The following is a 17,049-nucleotide window of genomic DNA, read 5'->3' as shown; positions in this document are numbered from 1 at the left end:
TGGTGTCTTTACGAATGGAATAAGCAAATGTGTGTACTGAATTATGTAAATGCTTTGGTCATCGATTACTTAATGAAATGCAATAATAGGACTATGGTTACGTAGCTGATCGGTTTAGAGATAAACTCCGTCTATTGAAACATGTGTGATCTTTTTGCTAATTACATACATTTTTAAAATATAAATCGTGCGAAAAAAAAACAAATTTATATGATTCTCAATGACACGTATCTAGAAATGTACTGACATTAGCGATACAAGTATATACATATTTAACAGAAAATGCATTTCGAAAGAGGTGTCTGATGCTAAGAAAGAGAAACTGATATTCGGTTACAAACTATTTTTTTATACAATCGTATCGTTAACACTCAGACCAGGACATCAGTATTAAATGACTGCTGCCATATATCAGTTAGTAGTAATGTTTACGCTAACTCAAGAAACAAATGTGTTTTATGTTTACGAGTTTTGCCAGACGGATGCTTTTAACGTCACTTTACAGATGCGAATGAGGCTTCAAAACTATCGTCACAATCGATATATTTGTTGCAAAGTTCTGATTTTAATTCAAAGTCAATATTAGCATTCGCGATGACCATGATCGAAGATTGATGGTCAGTAAAACAACCGTGAAAACAACATGCATAATCAATATACATTATCAGAGACAAATAGTTGTCAATATTTTTACTACAGATCTAATTCCCTGATCGTAATAGATATAAAAGTTTACTTTTCGAAAATTTACATTAAAAGTTTATGCTGAAAAATATAAAAGTTTATTTTTCAAACTTCTATTTACCTTTTTAAAGACAACTAACCGTGAAGAAACATATCTAAAATTTCCACAATTTGTTTCATCTATTAAAGTTCTCACATTTCATTCTGTTTCTATAAAAAATATCTTATTTTGTTTTAAAATAATTTGTAGTAAAATAAACTTTATAAAATTTGTCAATGTAATGAACTAGGATCAGAGACGCTTTGTCCCTTCTTGCTTTTTCAAAAAATTTATCAGTCTGATTCTTGGATTCATTTACTAATTGCCTTATTGGTACACATAGATAATAATGGTTCTCATGTTATGAACATCACGTTTCTTCTTGTTTGAGACAAAACGTTTGCATGACGATGTCAAACTGCAAAAATGTCTGTATCTATCTTTCAAGGACAGCGAGTCTAGGAAGTCGTTGGTCAGCATGATGTCAGCATCGCCCACGATTTCTGGATGTAGATCAATTCGTGTGGGTATCTAGAAATCAAAAGAATAGACACGTCGTTCAAGAATACGTTACCGCAAAATTGCCTCATTGCTGTACCATTGTTAATCCTTCTATCTTTGCCAAACTTGTACGTTCAAGCGTCCAATTTTCTAAACGTTGCATCCGCTGTGTCATTGATTAATGTGCTTCGTTAGGTTTGACATCTCCGACAACTTCATTATTTTCTTCCTTTGAAGCTACGATAATAAAGACTATAGAAACGAAGAGGTTTGTAGGCATGCTTCGTGTCTGCTTCATGCTTTTCTCGATAGTTACGAAGCCGACATTTTCCACAGCCTAACAATGATTAGCATGAGTCATCGACCTACCTTGTACTAGTATATACGATGCTTAAGTGTGCATCTACATATATACGGATAAATTTCTTATTAACCGTATATGTAATGTGAAATATGATATAATGATTCGAGCAATTTTCATTCCCAAGTTATTTGTCCAGAATTACAAGACGATTTTCAATAGATTTGATGAATAGTATTATTTTTTATTTGCGCACAATTGAAGAAATTTTTATTAAAAAAACAAGATTTATGTTTGCTACGTTTATCTAAAGTTCGTGTCGCGAGCTATCTCAGGCACGAACGTTTGTGTACGTGTATGTCGTGATGACTGCTTATAGACACGCACACACATACGCAAAAGAGAGACAGGCGAAAAATATACACGTGCGTGTAGCTAATCGGAGGTTCCCAGGGAGCATGAAGGTTTCGCTCCGTGTTTTCAAGCTTCTACAAGCGATCCCACGGCGACTTCCGGTTCCGCGCGTCGACTTATCCGCTTCCCGTTGCTACGACAATTTTCCGCGAGTATCACGCAGGGGTGCTAAAAAAAAGTAATAACGCTGTTATGTGCACGCACAGGTCACGCTTCGTTTCTTCATGCAAGGATCCAATGTTTCAGAATTTTATCGTTCATTGTTAATTACACATGCTGCATTAATTATACATTAATTCCGGTGAAATCTCTCGCATCGTTATGAATTATGAATGAATAACTACGAAGTTTTCGCGATATAAAGAAGTACAATCGGATGAAAATATCTTAACAACTTCTTTATTTATAGAAGAATGCGCTATAGACCCCAACATGGAAAAATGTGAACGACCGAAAGATTTAACGCAGAAATGAGACGTTACGTGTTTTTCTTTCCAGCCCGTTTATATCACGCTCAACATGGCACAGGTGCTTACCTGGCGAGTCAGGATGCAGCCAGGCCTGTCCGTTCGTCTGATCGTCGTGCAACTCAACCTGAAACCGGAAGCGCCGCTTTCTGGCCTGCTGCCCACGAACAATGAGATCGAGAGAGATTCCTGGGAGGACGTGAGCACGATCGAACTACGAGGTGTTTTATCGACAGCAAAGATCGAAAATATTCATTTCTCCAGCTGGAAACATACGAATTGAAACTTCACGTCCAGTTGCATAAGTCGAGCTTAGAACATTGCGTGCGTACTTATTTCCTGTATTGTTTAAAATCAAAAAGATATTAGATTAATTTCTTTGTCTTATGCTTATTTCAATTTCCTTTATATAATATATGTTAAGAATTTTCTCTAACATTTTTTAAAATTTATTTCTCGGTTAATTCATAAGTATAGTACACGTTTGCAGATACACTTGAGGAGAAAATAACTTTTAAAAAGTGGTTGATAAAACATGGTTACCGATATTTTCGTAAGCATGGCAGACGCACCGTGATACCGTACAAAGCGACACGGAGACAATCGAGAAAATCTTTTCACGGCCACTATCGTCACGTGGCGCGCGTACGTGCAGCAACAGGTGTGACGCAACAGGTAATCAAATGCCGGTATTACGATTCGAATCTACCGACTCTATTTCGTGCTTATCTACGATTCAAGATTACATCCCCTGCGTATTATTTTTTGATGATTATTTCGAGAATCAGTGCGAAACTTACCGGTTATCCTTACCCGGATACTATTTAGAGCATATATCGTGTACTTTTCTCTTTCTGCGCTTATAAACTGACTTAATATACTTTCTCTAAGGAAAATATAATAATTATAAAAATCAAATTTGTAGAAAATCAAAAATATAAAAATCAAAATTATAGAACATGGAAAAGGAAGAATACATTTGATAAGTTAATCATAAATCATGTGCAAGCAATTTTACAACGTGACGGAGTAACTCGAAATTTTATACAAAATTTCTTTACGTATATATTACCTTATTCTCGATCGAAATTCCGCACGAGCATAGGCGCGAAGAAACTTCCATAGAGCTGTCGTTGCTTTTTCCGCAAGAAATGACGAAGAGTGTGCGCATTGACTTGCCTTAGTCGCGCGACAGGTGGTGTGTGACATGACTTAAGCCGCGTCGCGAATCTGTCTGAGGACCTTGACGCGGCCTTTTTTTTTCACCGGACATTTTCTTCTTCTTGCCTGTCCGTTTCCGGTTGGTTCTGTCTTCCCTCCGTTACGCTTCTCTCTTTGTCTCGTCGTCGTCGTCGTCGCCGCTATAAGCATTTTGCTCGACAAATGCGCTTCTCCGTGACTATCATCCGCGACGCTTTGCGGTACGTTCTTGCACAGGAGGAGGTCGTTGCTCGTTGCCAAGCGGTTGCTTGCCACGTGTACGAACGGCGCTTCCGCGACTCGTGAAAAATAAAGGAAATAGGGACGCGCGAACTGCTGGTCGTAATAATTGAATTACAAAAAGTCTTAGTTTGGTCAATTTATCACGTCTGAATGTTGATTATTTCTCAAAAACAAGAATACAAAATTTTAAATTAGAATTTTAAAAATAGAGACTTGGGACACAAGTTGCATCTCTCAAAGATTAAAACTTGAACAGATTATTATATTTAATATTTTGCAATTTATGTTGCAAAGGAGTAATTTTTTGCTAAGTCTAATTATTAACTAATTAATAATAATATTAGTGATTATCGTGGAAATTTACTTCGAAATGACTTATAAGAATCTATAGGATTATAATTATAATAATTTGTAAGAAATGAGATATTCTTGCCTCTCGTGTGATTGATACATGGAGCGAACAACATTCGAACGAGTTGTTCGACCCACGTATGAGTTTCTCCAATACATACGTGTTTGATGTTTATAAACCGATAGCGAGCGTCGGTGGATGTTTTAGTGCCACGAAGTGTGCAGAAGAAAATGATTTTCTGGGCTTATCGCGCCGTGAAGCCGGACGCTGTGTATGACACGGGAGCTCCACGGGCTTGTTGCTTAAAATTCCCCGTGAATTCTTCCAGTGCCATTTACAGAATCCAAGCCAATAGACAAGCCAGAAAAATTGAGGAATTTTCCGTCTCGAGTGTGTCTTTCTATTGAAACTTTTGACCAAAAAAATTTGAATTTATATCGATCATCTTCTAATGATCGATACATCAGTAACATCTGAGAGAAACGCCATGTTGCAAGATTCTCTAGATGCTCACGATCGATAAAAGTCGTTTGTACCATTGAAACTTCTTTGCGAGACCTATTATATTTTCTAAATATTGAGAGCTGTCCTCTATCGCACAGCTATTGTCGATTCGATGTCGCATTGAAAGCTAAGTCCAGAATAAATCAAGGTGAAAAAATGTAGCGGCATAATAAAGATTGAACGATTGAAGGTTGAACGATTATAACGAAGTGATATAGAATGAATTATTAATCTCACGAAATACAATTATGACAACGCAAATGAATCTTGATATTAATAGTCCAATAGTTAAGATTTACTTTGAAAAATTTCGAATCACAAATAAAGGATCCTGGAATCAATTTGATTTGTCTTCGTGAAGCAAAACAGAACTCGAAAACGAGAAAACATAGTCGGAGGAAACGATAAAGTGGAATCCTTGGAGTTCATAGTTTGTCGATTGCTCCTTTCCCCCTTCTTGTTCTTCCGTCATGGATCGATGACTCTTCCCGGAAGCCGTGTCTGCTAGATCTCGCGGAGCGCGTTATGATTTGTTCTCCAGGTGTTCTCCACGCTCGTCCTTCAAACTCTTGTCTTAAGTCTGTCTTTCTTTCTCTACTTCTCTTCTTCTCCTACTTCTCTGCTTCTCGATTTGCTCGCCCTCACCCACACAATCATTCCCACCAATTCTCTTTAGGTTCGATCAGCGCCGTGCTGTCGGGTTCTCCATGTTGGAATATGCCTCCTGTCCTCTTCGTTTTTTCCTAGGCTGTAATCTGAAGTATGTAATCTATCTCTTTCTCTCTTTTTCTCTCTTTCTCTCTTTATTGTCTTTTCTAGTTATTTCTCATCATTATATCAGAAATTACGTAGCATCCTCTAGTTAAAGGTTTATTAATATACTTAAAGTTGATTCTTCCTTGATGAAAATTTTTATTAGTCGAAACTAATTTCAAATGTTCTGTAGTTAAGAGTATATTTTTGATACAACATTTTTTACTTCGCGATATAATATAATCAATTTTACTAATGATCGAAAGAAAAAAAAAAAAACCAAAAAATCCAAAAAACATGTTAGCTATCGTTCTTTCGTGCTGAGATTCCTTTTTTGCCTCTCCAATGAGTAATACAGTCAAACGGTTACGGATGCGGTTTAATTTCATTCGCTTCATACCAATTAAGATAAAATTGATCCGCGACCGTCGAAAATGATCGAAATGAAATTTACGCGCCGAAATCAATTTTACGTGTAACGCGACGAAATAATTTATTTATGAAATGAGAAAGCCAATATATATATATATATATATACGAGGGAGTATAACACGCGTTTCTTCAAGTTTTCCCGTCTGGTTCTCACGATTCGAATCTTCTCAGTGCGCCGTGTATATAGTTGCGATTCTTCGTCGACTATCTGCAAGTCTCTCTGTTCTCAAGCCATTCTTCCGGTCATGCCATCATTCTGGTTCTCACGGTTTATTCGAACATCGAGAAACGCGCTACGGAAATGATGGCCGCTTGCAGAAGCCTTTTAATACGTCACGGTTAAATACACTACATAACAATTGTGTATTTTAAAAATAATCTGACTGCACTCCTCCGTTTAGCGACTCGTGTAACCTCATTGAGAGATCTTATCGAATCTTCAAGTTGTAAAGAGGAACATAAAGTATATTAGTTGAAGTTAGTGTTTCATTCTTCTTCTCATTTTAGACGAAAAATATATATTTTCTAGCACAATCTGATAATTCTGGTACTTGACAAAACTGCAGTCGTTAAAAAATAAGTTATTTATATAGAATATTTTGTGTGTGCGAGTTCTTACTGTAAAACAGCTTATGAATACGTTTAATCATATAAATTGTATTCGAATAATAAATACTGTTACGCATATATATATATATAATGCAAAATAGTAAATAATAAAATATTAATACTATTAAAATAAATACAAATTAATACTATTATTTAATTTCTTTAATATTTACAACACAAAAATAGAAACTCTTTATGAAAATATTATTCCTGCTACAATCAAGATACGTTAACAAGATATAGATTTTTTCTTTGATAAATGCAAACTTGTGAGATTATATCAGACGTAAAATTTGTATTGCCTTGCAAATTGAGACGCAGCAATTGTATTGTCAGACCGACAGTGCCCATTGATTTGTATAAATCAAGATATGCAATGATTGCGAAAATGCGCGCGAACGCGTGTCTTGGACGTGTTTAAGCCCCCGTTTCGCGATCTCGTAACTCTTCGAACAGGTTCTGTGTGACCTCGACTTCTCTTCTCGTTGGAATGTCCGCTTCTCTTCGTCTTTCCTCCGTCTTTGATCCGTGCTACAATTTGCCGCGCGATCCTGATTGCTCTTCCGTGTTTCGATCGACGCACGATGATGAGTCTGTATCGAAGGCACGTGATTAAAGGAGATATTACATGGGCGGTCAAATTCGTGAGACCATCATTCTTAAACTATCTTATTAATTCACATTCGTTGTGTAATAATTAATACCAATGGTAAAATAATATTAATAAATGCGTTAATATAATGCATATTCCATAAAACGAATAATTAAGAGAGGAATCTCTTTTTCTCTCCCTAGGAATGCATTTTCCAAACTTTTTTCTCGATCAAAATATTAGAATATTTTATCAACGTGTTCAAAGCATACTTAAGATATGTTTAAGATATAAATGAGCGATTTATATTTGAATCTACGCGAGGCGCAGTAAGTATTGTTACTCAAGTTGCGGGGGAAAAAACATGATACAATTTGAGCGAATAAAAAGTGTCTTCTCGGATTAGAGAGTAGCACCTTGGTACCGTGACGAAAGGATTTCACGGTGACGCAATGATATCTAGGATGAGAAAATAAATGAATCAAGGAGAAGAGGATAATTGGTAGTGGGAGAGAAGAGGGATGAGTCTGTGAAAACAATAAAATACCAAACGAGTCCCGGGACAACGGCCCCGACACTTCACTCCATAACTTTCGAAATCTTATTAAATCATATGGAGACTTTCGCCGTTAGAAACAATATTACGGCGAGCGAGTCGATGAATTGCAGCACGTGCGCCACATTTGCATATTTAAAAAAGTGATATAGGCGACAGACTAAAGGCCAGAAAACTCGCGTTTACAATTTTATCCGATACGCGTGTTCTCATACTGCATATAAAGTTACGTAATTTCCAACGATCTGGCAACGATCACGTTCCTCTTGTATTACGACAGAACCTCGCGGGATTATTCGCCTAGAGTCTCTTAAGTATTACGCTACATTTGATACTTAGAAAGCCATTTGTAATTCGTATCGCGCGGAGGCAAAGCGACGTTCACTTACGCGAAACACCAAGGATTCGCTTTATCATAGCGGAAGATGATAATTTTGGATTTACGTCATCATACATGTAGGAAGAAACTTATAAACGCTTGTCGCTCGGCATCATTCTTCTGCTCCGATGATGCTTCCGTTCTTATTGCGCGATTTCTCAGCGAGTCGATGTTTTTCGTACCGAGGTCGGAGCCGGCGAATAACGGTCGCCGATTCCCGAGGACACTGACCCGATGAAAATCTCGGGTACACAAGAAAGAGAAACCGTTGGGAATGTGCCCCTTCGCGGACACAAAGAAATAGATTTCACCGCGGCGATCATTACCACCGACAACAAAAACACCGATATTCAGTCGCGGGATACGGTCGTTTCCTCTAATCTCTAAGAATGCGTTTAGAGAACGCATTGCAATTTTGTTCGATCTGGAAAAATAATTATGCGGAAAATTTTATTCGCGATATGTAAACTTTTGACAGGTGCGATATTTATAAATATTTTTTGCCTCCACTCGAGTATCTTTTGCCTCGCAGCCGTAGAGTTACCGTCGATCTGACCGTCGATCGGTTTCGATCTAAAAGGGATAAAGATGTCGATCAGATTTAATCAATCCTTCCATCTTAGTAATATCCGTCCGTCGATTACCCTCGTTTCCCTCTCGCTGTACTGAATGAGTATATACCTGATGCCGATCGCTATCGGTAATGACCTCCTCCTTACAATTCTCTCTAGGCTGGTTGTGCCCGTCTCCTTTTCTTTCGCAGGTACGTACCGCTATGAGAGGTCTATCAAAATTTCACTGTTGTCCGAACCGGTCGAGTCACAGCCAAGTCTCTCCATAGTTGGCGCGAAAAAAAAAAAACGCAATTTCAGCGATCGCAAAAATCTTGACGTAATCGACCGTTTTCTCCTAGAGGATACAGTTCGCGCACCAATGTTAAATAATATCAACATATATCCGAGTACGAACGACGCGCACGCGGAAGAGAAAAGAAACGGGAAAAGATGGTAAACGAAGAAAAGGATGAAGAAGAAGAAGAGACGAATCGAGGACAAAGACGAAGAAGAAGAGTTGCGCGATTACGTGCGTACATACGCGGAGGAAAGGAAGGCAGGTACGAGAGGAAAGGCTTTTAAAGTCGAGTGCAAGCGCGCGCGGACACCGAGAGGACTCCGAACCGGTTGCTCGAAGTGACGTGAGTGAACTGAGGCTACAGGCTGGCAGGTAACGCCAGGTAAACCCCGGCCGAGTGGCGGCATACACGCGGGAGAAGAGGAAGGTGGCCGGCTGGGTGGCTGCGCCGGCAAAGCCAGCCAGCCAGCCAGCCGTAGAGACAGTCAGCTCGGTCAGCCGACCTGGGGAGCCAGCCTGCGGCCTCAGGGGCCGCAGGAAAGACGCGCTGTTGGGACGGAGAGGGACCGTGGGACGTAGGGCGGCGGTGGCGGTGGCGGAGGATGCGGGGGGAGGGGAGGGGCCCGAGGGGCCCGGAGAGAACGCGGACGCGTGGTGGGACAAAGGGGAGAAGGTGGGGAAGAGAGACAAGGAGAGAACCCGGTGCGCTGCGTGTGACTCAGCTCGGAATGAGCGAATAGGCCAACAGCACATAGCAAAGGCTGCGCCGCAAAGGCTACGTGTTGTGTACGAGATACACACGTACACATACTGAGTGATCCAGAAGTGACGGTACCCTCGTCGTCGCTTTTTCCGGTATCGTCGTCATGGTAGCGATTGAGAACCTCGCGTCCGTGCAAGCAATTAATGGCGTAATCATTAGCGGTTTGAACTTACGCAATTGCAGGAGTACGTTGACTCTGAATTGAGTTGTGATGATATAAATTCTGATAGTATAAAGTGGAAATTATCTCAATGACGATGGTATCCCTTAAATAGGATGCGCGTATATTTTCGTAGATACAACCGTTCGGGTAGCTTTAAACACGCATAGGAAAGAAACGAGAATAGCTCTCGATTCCAAGCAATCGGATAGGCTTTTAATGTTGTTCACGGTTATATTAATATTATGAATAATCTTTCGGACCGGCAAATGATATTATACGCGCGCCGAATCGTAATATGTGGTTTACACGCTGATTACATGTGCGTCATGGGAATAAGTTTCCACGGTTTATTTAATAAACCGCGCTCGCGAGTTCACGCTGCGAGTTTATGTTTGTACGGGCAATAAAATCCCTGACCGCGCGATTGTGGCCAGGCGAGCTTATTTTTCTTACGAATTAAGACTCACGGGAGATGAACAATAGTCGTTGGCTATACATCGTTCTGAGAACGGAGCATCCTCCTTACCGCATCCTCCTTCTCTATTACGTCAATGTACCGTAATCTTTTAGGAGCAGATCAACGTAAGAAAGAAGCCAACTATTTCTAGACGTCGAGTGGATTTCGAATTTTCATTCAGTGCTCGATTCAAATAATCGATCATAAAAATCTCTCGATCAAAAGTCGACGCAACTGCCCACCCGGTACATCGGATACTAACTATACCTGAATCCAGCAGAGCGTGACTTTTCACGTGTAGTTACGCCAGAGTGGGGCGTATGAGCGTACCCTAGTATAGAGCAAGATAGACTTTGATAGAATTTACACGGCGGTTTCTGAGAGTCAAGAAACTCTACTCGAATCATACGAGAACCATAATGGACACAAATTATGACAGGTAATTCTTCATATTTTTTCCTTCTCTGTGTCCTTCTAAACGAACTTTTTAGCGCATTTATTTGGCGAAGGAAGAGACGTTCCTTCGTCATCGCTTACGCATCATCCCACGGACATGGCAGACATTATCTCATTCAAACGGGTCGTCATTAAGCATCGCCGATGCGACGTACTTTACTCCATTCTTCGACCGAACAAAGAGATGACGCGTCGTCAGGTCCATTCGCGAATTTTATTAAATTAGTATCGACGATAATTACCTTGGTAATTTGTCGCGCGCGGTTTATACCTTTTGACAATAACTAGACCGACCAAAGCAAAATATAAGTGTTACGGCATAAATATCTTCCGTCGTAATCGCGGATTTTTTTCGGGATAATCATTAAAGAGGATGTTAATAAGAAATGAAATTTTTTTTTACAATTTAGAAATAAAAAACGACGTTTCTACATCGTTTTTTATCCAGAGATTTTATATAAATCCTGTATGGGAAAGAGGGAATATTTTAACATTATAAGAATATATAAAAGATAATACGCGATAAATCTGTTCGCCAAATATGATCACAAAGTTTATGATAATGTGATATGTATAAAGATTTTATATAGTTGATAAAAACTATCTTAAATAAATTTCTTAATATATCATACTTTTCTTTTCTTATCTGCAAATTTAAGATTCCAGATAAACTGCTTTTTTAACTGGGTAACATCGCTTCCATGAAATCTTCTCAACGATGGAATTTATATTGGACGCAAGTTTTCATCTTGTTCCATCAAAGACACACGCTGTTCGTGCGCGATTTTGCAAAGTAGTTGATAATATATTCTCGTTGTGTTTGTGAACAACATAACGTGCACCGTCTCCCTCTTTCCCATATTCTCCGCGCATTTTCTCATCTAACATCCATCGGTGCATCATGGTTCTTCTGGATTACCATGACCATCGCACGGCGCAACTGGTCTATGTGCATGGAGAAATGCAGCTGATGCGCACGGCTGAGTCCTGAGGTCAGCGACTCGTCGACGAGTTAGTGGAGCGCTTAGGCTCGCTTCAGAGATTTTATGAATTGGTGCATGGTGGAGCGGTGCGGAAAAAGAGAAAGGAGAGGAGGAGAATAGCGAAAAGAGAGAGAGAGAGAGAGAGAGAGAGGGAGAGAAAGAGGAGCTAAAACGTATCTATCTTTTTTTCCGATTCAGGTAAAAGAAGAATCTAAACAACGAATCCAAGCGTGAATTTTTCTATCAAAAGGAACAATTTCCAAATTCCTAAAATTTTTAGCGTTTTTTTTTTTAGAAATTCTAACGTGCGTGTGAAATAGCACCAAACTTGCTAAGCAGGAAATTCTGTCTAAATTTTCGATAAATTCGATGCTGCAAATATAGAATAAAAAAATGTAACTTACGCTAATTGTTGCGTCGTTTTTATTACCACGGATAAATATATAGAAACTATATTTCTCTTCGTCAAAACTATATTTCCAGTCGCTTATTAAATAATATGCAATGTCGGAAATACTCAATTAAGCCAAGAGTCTATATCGCGATAGTAGAGAGAAATTGCTAATATTTGCGAATCGTTCAGCGGCTCGTTTCTCCCACTTTGTCGAAACGTTCGCGATGACTGATCCACGTGATCGACTTCTTCATCTTGTACGTCTTCCTGGTCCCACCGTCGGCTTCTTCCTTTCGCCGGATCGGTAGTTGCTCGACGGAGCTACGGACGTGATTTTCCCCCGCCTTCCATCGCGCGCGGCCTCCCGCTTCGCTTCACGGTGTTCCGCTCGCGAGCTGCGGACTACGCAGGTGCATTAACCGGACATTCAGCACCGTAACGCCGTGAACGAGAAAGAGGGAGCATTTCTAACCACTAGAGTCTGCCGCTGCCATGAGCAGATGGTTGGGACTCGAATTCCTCCGGCGCCCTGTACTAAACCGCGGCGCTTAAATCTAGACGCGCGAGCGTGCACGATGGTGTTGGGTAGTGCGGTCAGTCGTCTCTTCGTGGAGGAATGTTACCCTCGGCTCTTCTCCGGGATTGATAATCGCCGGAGAAACGAATGGGAGAGCTGAACAGTCGCACGTAGAAGGATTTATTTTCAATACTCTGCGAAAGATACTCGCTTTTTTTATACAAATGCAATTAATCTCGAAGAATATGAAGGATATGAAATATAAAGATCGAGCGATTCCGATTGTGTAGTTTTCTACATCTCATTTTTCACACACACAACATTCCACATTCTAATCCGTCTTTCGTTGCATATTAGCCTTTGTATTTCCTTAGTGATTTATTAATACCTCGAGAGCAATTTTCTCAAGTCTTAAAAATACAGTTAGGTTCGTAGACTTCTTAGCACTAGCCCTGTTTGGATAAGAACGAGCACTATCCTGTTCCTTCGTATTCATTGTTGCTTTAGGGACTTTACGGATCATTATCGCATTTACCACGTTTCCATGAGAACAATCTAACAATACCGCCCACGCGAATCTTACGAATCGTTGGCGAGCAACGCATACGTCGTGCTCAAACGCGAACGCTCCTTTCTATGGTACCTATGGATGGAACCAACCCACCGCAATCGCGTAAGAGTACTTTTGACCATGACCTAAGATCCTCAGCGTCGTTAGCGGCAAGCGTTAAAGTCTCTACTATGCACATTCGTTTCCTCTTAATACCATAAGGCGCTCCGAGCGTATCGCCCACGCAAACTCCGAGATCAAGAGAAGGGACCATCCTCTCGGTACTCGGATTTCGCCTACCTAACGACTTCTCCCATAACTGCATTATCTTAGATGAAACGTAGTTTCGGATGCGCCATGGTTTCACGATCTTTTGACTACCAGCCAAGGACGCTATTTCGTATCACATGTGCAAATATTCGACATCGTTAGACAGAGAAACGATATAAGTCAGTAGTCAATTTTTGTCATTTAATGTGATTTGCAGCTGTCCAGCTCCGAGTTTTATTTGTCTGAAACGTAAATCATGATAAATATGAACGACTAGAATCAGACAGCAATATTTACTTGCTGTCTAATTTTGTTGGATATGCGACAAACATTCAGCTTGGAGACTAGTTCTATCGACGATGAGACGATTTTGGCAGTGCGCCAACATAGAAAGCATAATATGCGCGAAGGCGACAGGTTACTGTCAGGCTTCGACAGGTGTGTAGTCGTAGTTTCGGCCCTGCCCGCCTGACTGACTGATACAACCATATGCTGCTAACGACGACGCAGCTTTTGGCGACGTTATAAATAAAATCCCAACAGAAATTAAGACGCGGAGTCTAAAACAACGTCTCAGAATATTTACTGGATGTTTTTCACGATAAATTAGCTTTCGTCACGCTATCGAGAAAAGAGAAGGATCTGCAGATTAAAATAAAGTACGGCAAAAGTTTCATGTTCTTAGAGTGATGTTTACGAAGATATATTTACGAAGATCAAAAGAGAAAATATTTTGCAGGATATTTGATTCAACCGAGAAAATGATTTTAGATTAACAATTAATTTTTCTTATTAAATATTAAAAATTTATATTTAATTAGTTTATATTTATCTTTGAAAATGTTTTTATTATTTCTTGCGTATTATCTTTGAAAATAAAATTATTTTATAAGAAAATTCATTGAATAATAAAATTAATAACAGTATAATATAATGTGTAATAACAATATAGTATATATAAAATAATGTAATATAAATTTTTCCAGCAATTATTAAGCAATGAAATGCATTAAGAAATGTCTGCAAAATATACACGACATAAATGTCTGCGAGAGAGATTTCTCTAATACGATAGATGCTTCAAAGAAAGTTTTCATGATATTGCCCGGATCACTTTTATGGCAAACACCGTTATAGCAAACTTGGCTGGCCCGTTTGCTTTTATCCATTTATTTCCTGCACTAACCAGTAGGGCCACCATGTGGGTACTGATAGCGGTTAGTGGTGACAGAAAACGTAAATTTTCTCCACTTGGAATAACGTAACGTCGACATGTCGACTGCGATATGATGCAAATCTCGTCGTTGCAATCATAATACTACATTTTTTGTGCCACAGGAGTGATTAATTAATAATAATGCGTCCTTTCTCGAGCTAAAGCTACTATCTTATGTATCCAGCAAAGTATTAAGATCCATTTCCGAGGGACAAGAATAACACAAAAGGGAGAAGAGTAAAGAGAGACGCAACTTGTCTTCGCGGGTTCGCGTCACCTCACTACTCGTTACCCCCTGTAGTTGTTACACACGAGAAACTGGTTTCCCCGACCCGCGAGGAGCATCTGACCGCTATCCCGCATCTATCTCGCAGCCGCGCGGCGTATGCACCGAAAACGTCCCAGAACTCGTAATGCTACAACAATGTTAAGCATGACCTCGGTTCCGAGCCCTTTAACTATCGCTTTTCATCGCGCCAGATAAAAATTCCCACATGATTATAAATTGCGTCGTGTGCGAGATAACGCCCTAGATCTTAAATGCTTTATTGTGAAACTTCGGCATCTGAGACAATCTCGATCATTATCTTGAATATCACCAGCATTCGGTCATCGGCAACGATCTCGGAAAATTGATGACGAAACTTGTTACGTTTCATCACTTTCGAAGGTGTGACACCGTAAAGATAAAACGCTATCGTGGAATACGGTGCGTTTGGTGTGATTTTTTTACGTGTCTCGCGTATTGTCTCCATGGAACGTCTTATCGGAACAAACAAATGAGTCGGCGTTCCTGTGTCGGATTCTTCGTGGAATATTTTTCTTCGTACCTACGTGACGGTTACCTCACCCGGTTCACCCCTGTGAGAATCACATTTCCGCCACATTACGAATTCCTCTTTGTCGACTCTACGGGCTGACGGAAGTCGGCTATCGTGTGCTGGTTCCCGGCCCTGACCCTACACGCGCGTGTATTTTGTGCCTCTCTCCCCTCTCGAATACACGCGATAAACATTCCCTACAACCACCATGAAGTTATCGCGGCTTCGATATAGTCTGTCTTTGATGAAATTAATTACACACAAATATGACACGCGCATGCACAGGATGAAGAATTATATAAATTATTAATTCAATTCTACTTGAGAAAATAAATTTGAATTCTAGAGATAAATAATTGTTCTTAATCTTCTTTTTTGAGTTTATGACGTATATATGAACATTTATTATGTTTTGCAATAACAATCAGATGCTGCAAGATATTGTATTTTTCTTCTACGTATGATTTATTAACATCTATGATCAAAATTCAATTCAATAAGAAATTATAAACAGAATGTTTTGATATATGTCAATAACCATCATCTCGAAACAGTCAAAATGGTACACTTAACTCACAATTCACAACTTTATATAACAGGTGTTGGATGATGCGCGCTGCTCGGCTCGCTTCAACAGTTAAGGCTTACAGTGTCGGTGGTTCGCAGGCAACAAACTGTTTCGCAGGTGAAGCCTGCAGCTGCAAATTGAAGTGGAGAAGGTAAGCGAGAGAAATCGCTTTATTTGACACGGAGTCATCTGGAGAAACTTGGAATTATATCTTCTAAAAATGTCTTTTAAAAAATAAAACTACATATGTGTTACGCATAATTTTAGACATGTAGAATAGTACAATCAAAATAAAAAGACAAGATAGAAAAAAAGGAAAAGAGATTTGTTGCAATTAGTAAAACAGTAGATAATTGTTGGTTATTTCTGATCTCTCATGCTATCTTTTCATAGAATCAAGTCATCACGGATATACATTTTATCAATTAGCGTTCTTTTCTCTCGTTTTTAACTTTCCGTAATTTTTTTATCTCTTCGCGCTTTAAATAGCCAGAGTACTATGCTTCTTACAAATAATGACGCCTTAGGATGCAGCATATCTTAATCTTGTCAGTAAACCGGCTCCTCGAGCCCTTCGATTGATGATCCTATATAAAGATGCATACGCCGATAATACTTACAACTACGTTGAAATAATCTAAAGCTATAGTTTGACCGACCTCTTAGCTACATTTTCTCTCAACTTATTAAAGAATTAAAGAAGGGGGTTAAAAAGCAACTTTGTATCATGATATCGTTCTTAGATGTCAGACACCGATACTGATAATGCATGGCAATAATTTTCGAAGCGTGTCATGCCAGCGCGAGCATACGATTCACGCACAAAGGGAATTTTAATGCTTTGGTAGTTTCGTTCAACAATCAAATTCCATTCATTTACGTATATATGTCTGTAAATTTTTGTTTTTGCCATTATACTGAAGATATCTCTATATAACAACAAACTCTAAATTCTAATACGTTCTATACAAATCATCTTTTGCTGTGTTCCCTGTAATTCCTATAGATATGT

At 39.3% G+C, this 17,049-nt stretch overlaps 2 long non-coding RNA genes across 2 annotated transcripts; one reads left to right on the top strand and one right to left on the bottom strand.

Annotated features, from left to right (window-relative positions):
* Nucleotides 1-941: 941 nt before the first annotated feature.
* LOC145960567 (uncharacterized) lies at nucleotides 942-4,118 on the bottom strand. The gene is made up of 4 exons (XR_014435406.1): nucleotides 3,480-4,118; nucleotides 2,477-2,671; nucleotides 1,323-2,108; nucleotides 942-1,255 (listed from the first exon to the last, which is right to left on the bottom strand). It is a non-coding gene; the product is annotated as an uncharacterized LOC145960567 (long non-coding RNA).
* A 5,391-nt stretch (nucleotides 4,119-9,509) lies between these two features.
* Nucleotides 9,510-16,334, top strand: LOC145960753 (uncharacterized). Its single transcript, XR_014435454.1, has 3 exons — nucleotides 9,510-9,827; nucleotides 10,376-10,701; nucleotides 16,069-16,334. It is a non-coding gene; the product is annotated as an uncharacterized LOC145960753 (long non-coding RNA).
* Nucleotides 16,335-17,049: the final 715 nt, after the last annotated feature.

This window comes from Camponotus vicinus, unplaced genomic scaffold (genome assembly GCF_025532165.1).
Source record: "Camponotus vicinus isolate PSW18456_S1 unplaced genomic scaffold, iyCamVici1.0 SCAF_10, whole genome shotgun sequence".
In the NCBI taxonomy this organism is placed as follows: Eukaryota; Metazoa; Arthropoda; class Insecta; order Hymenoptera; family Formicidae; genus Camponotus; species Camponotus vicinus.
Note: the sequence above shows the minus strand (reverse complement) of the source record. Positions and strands in the feature narration are given on the sequence as shown.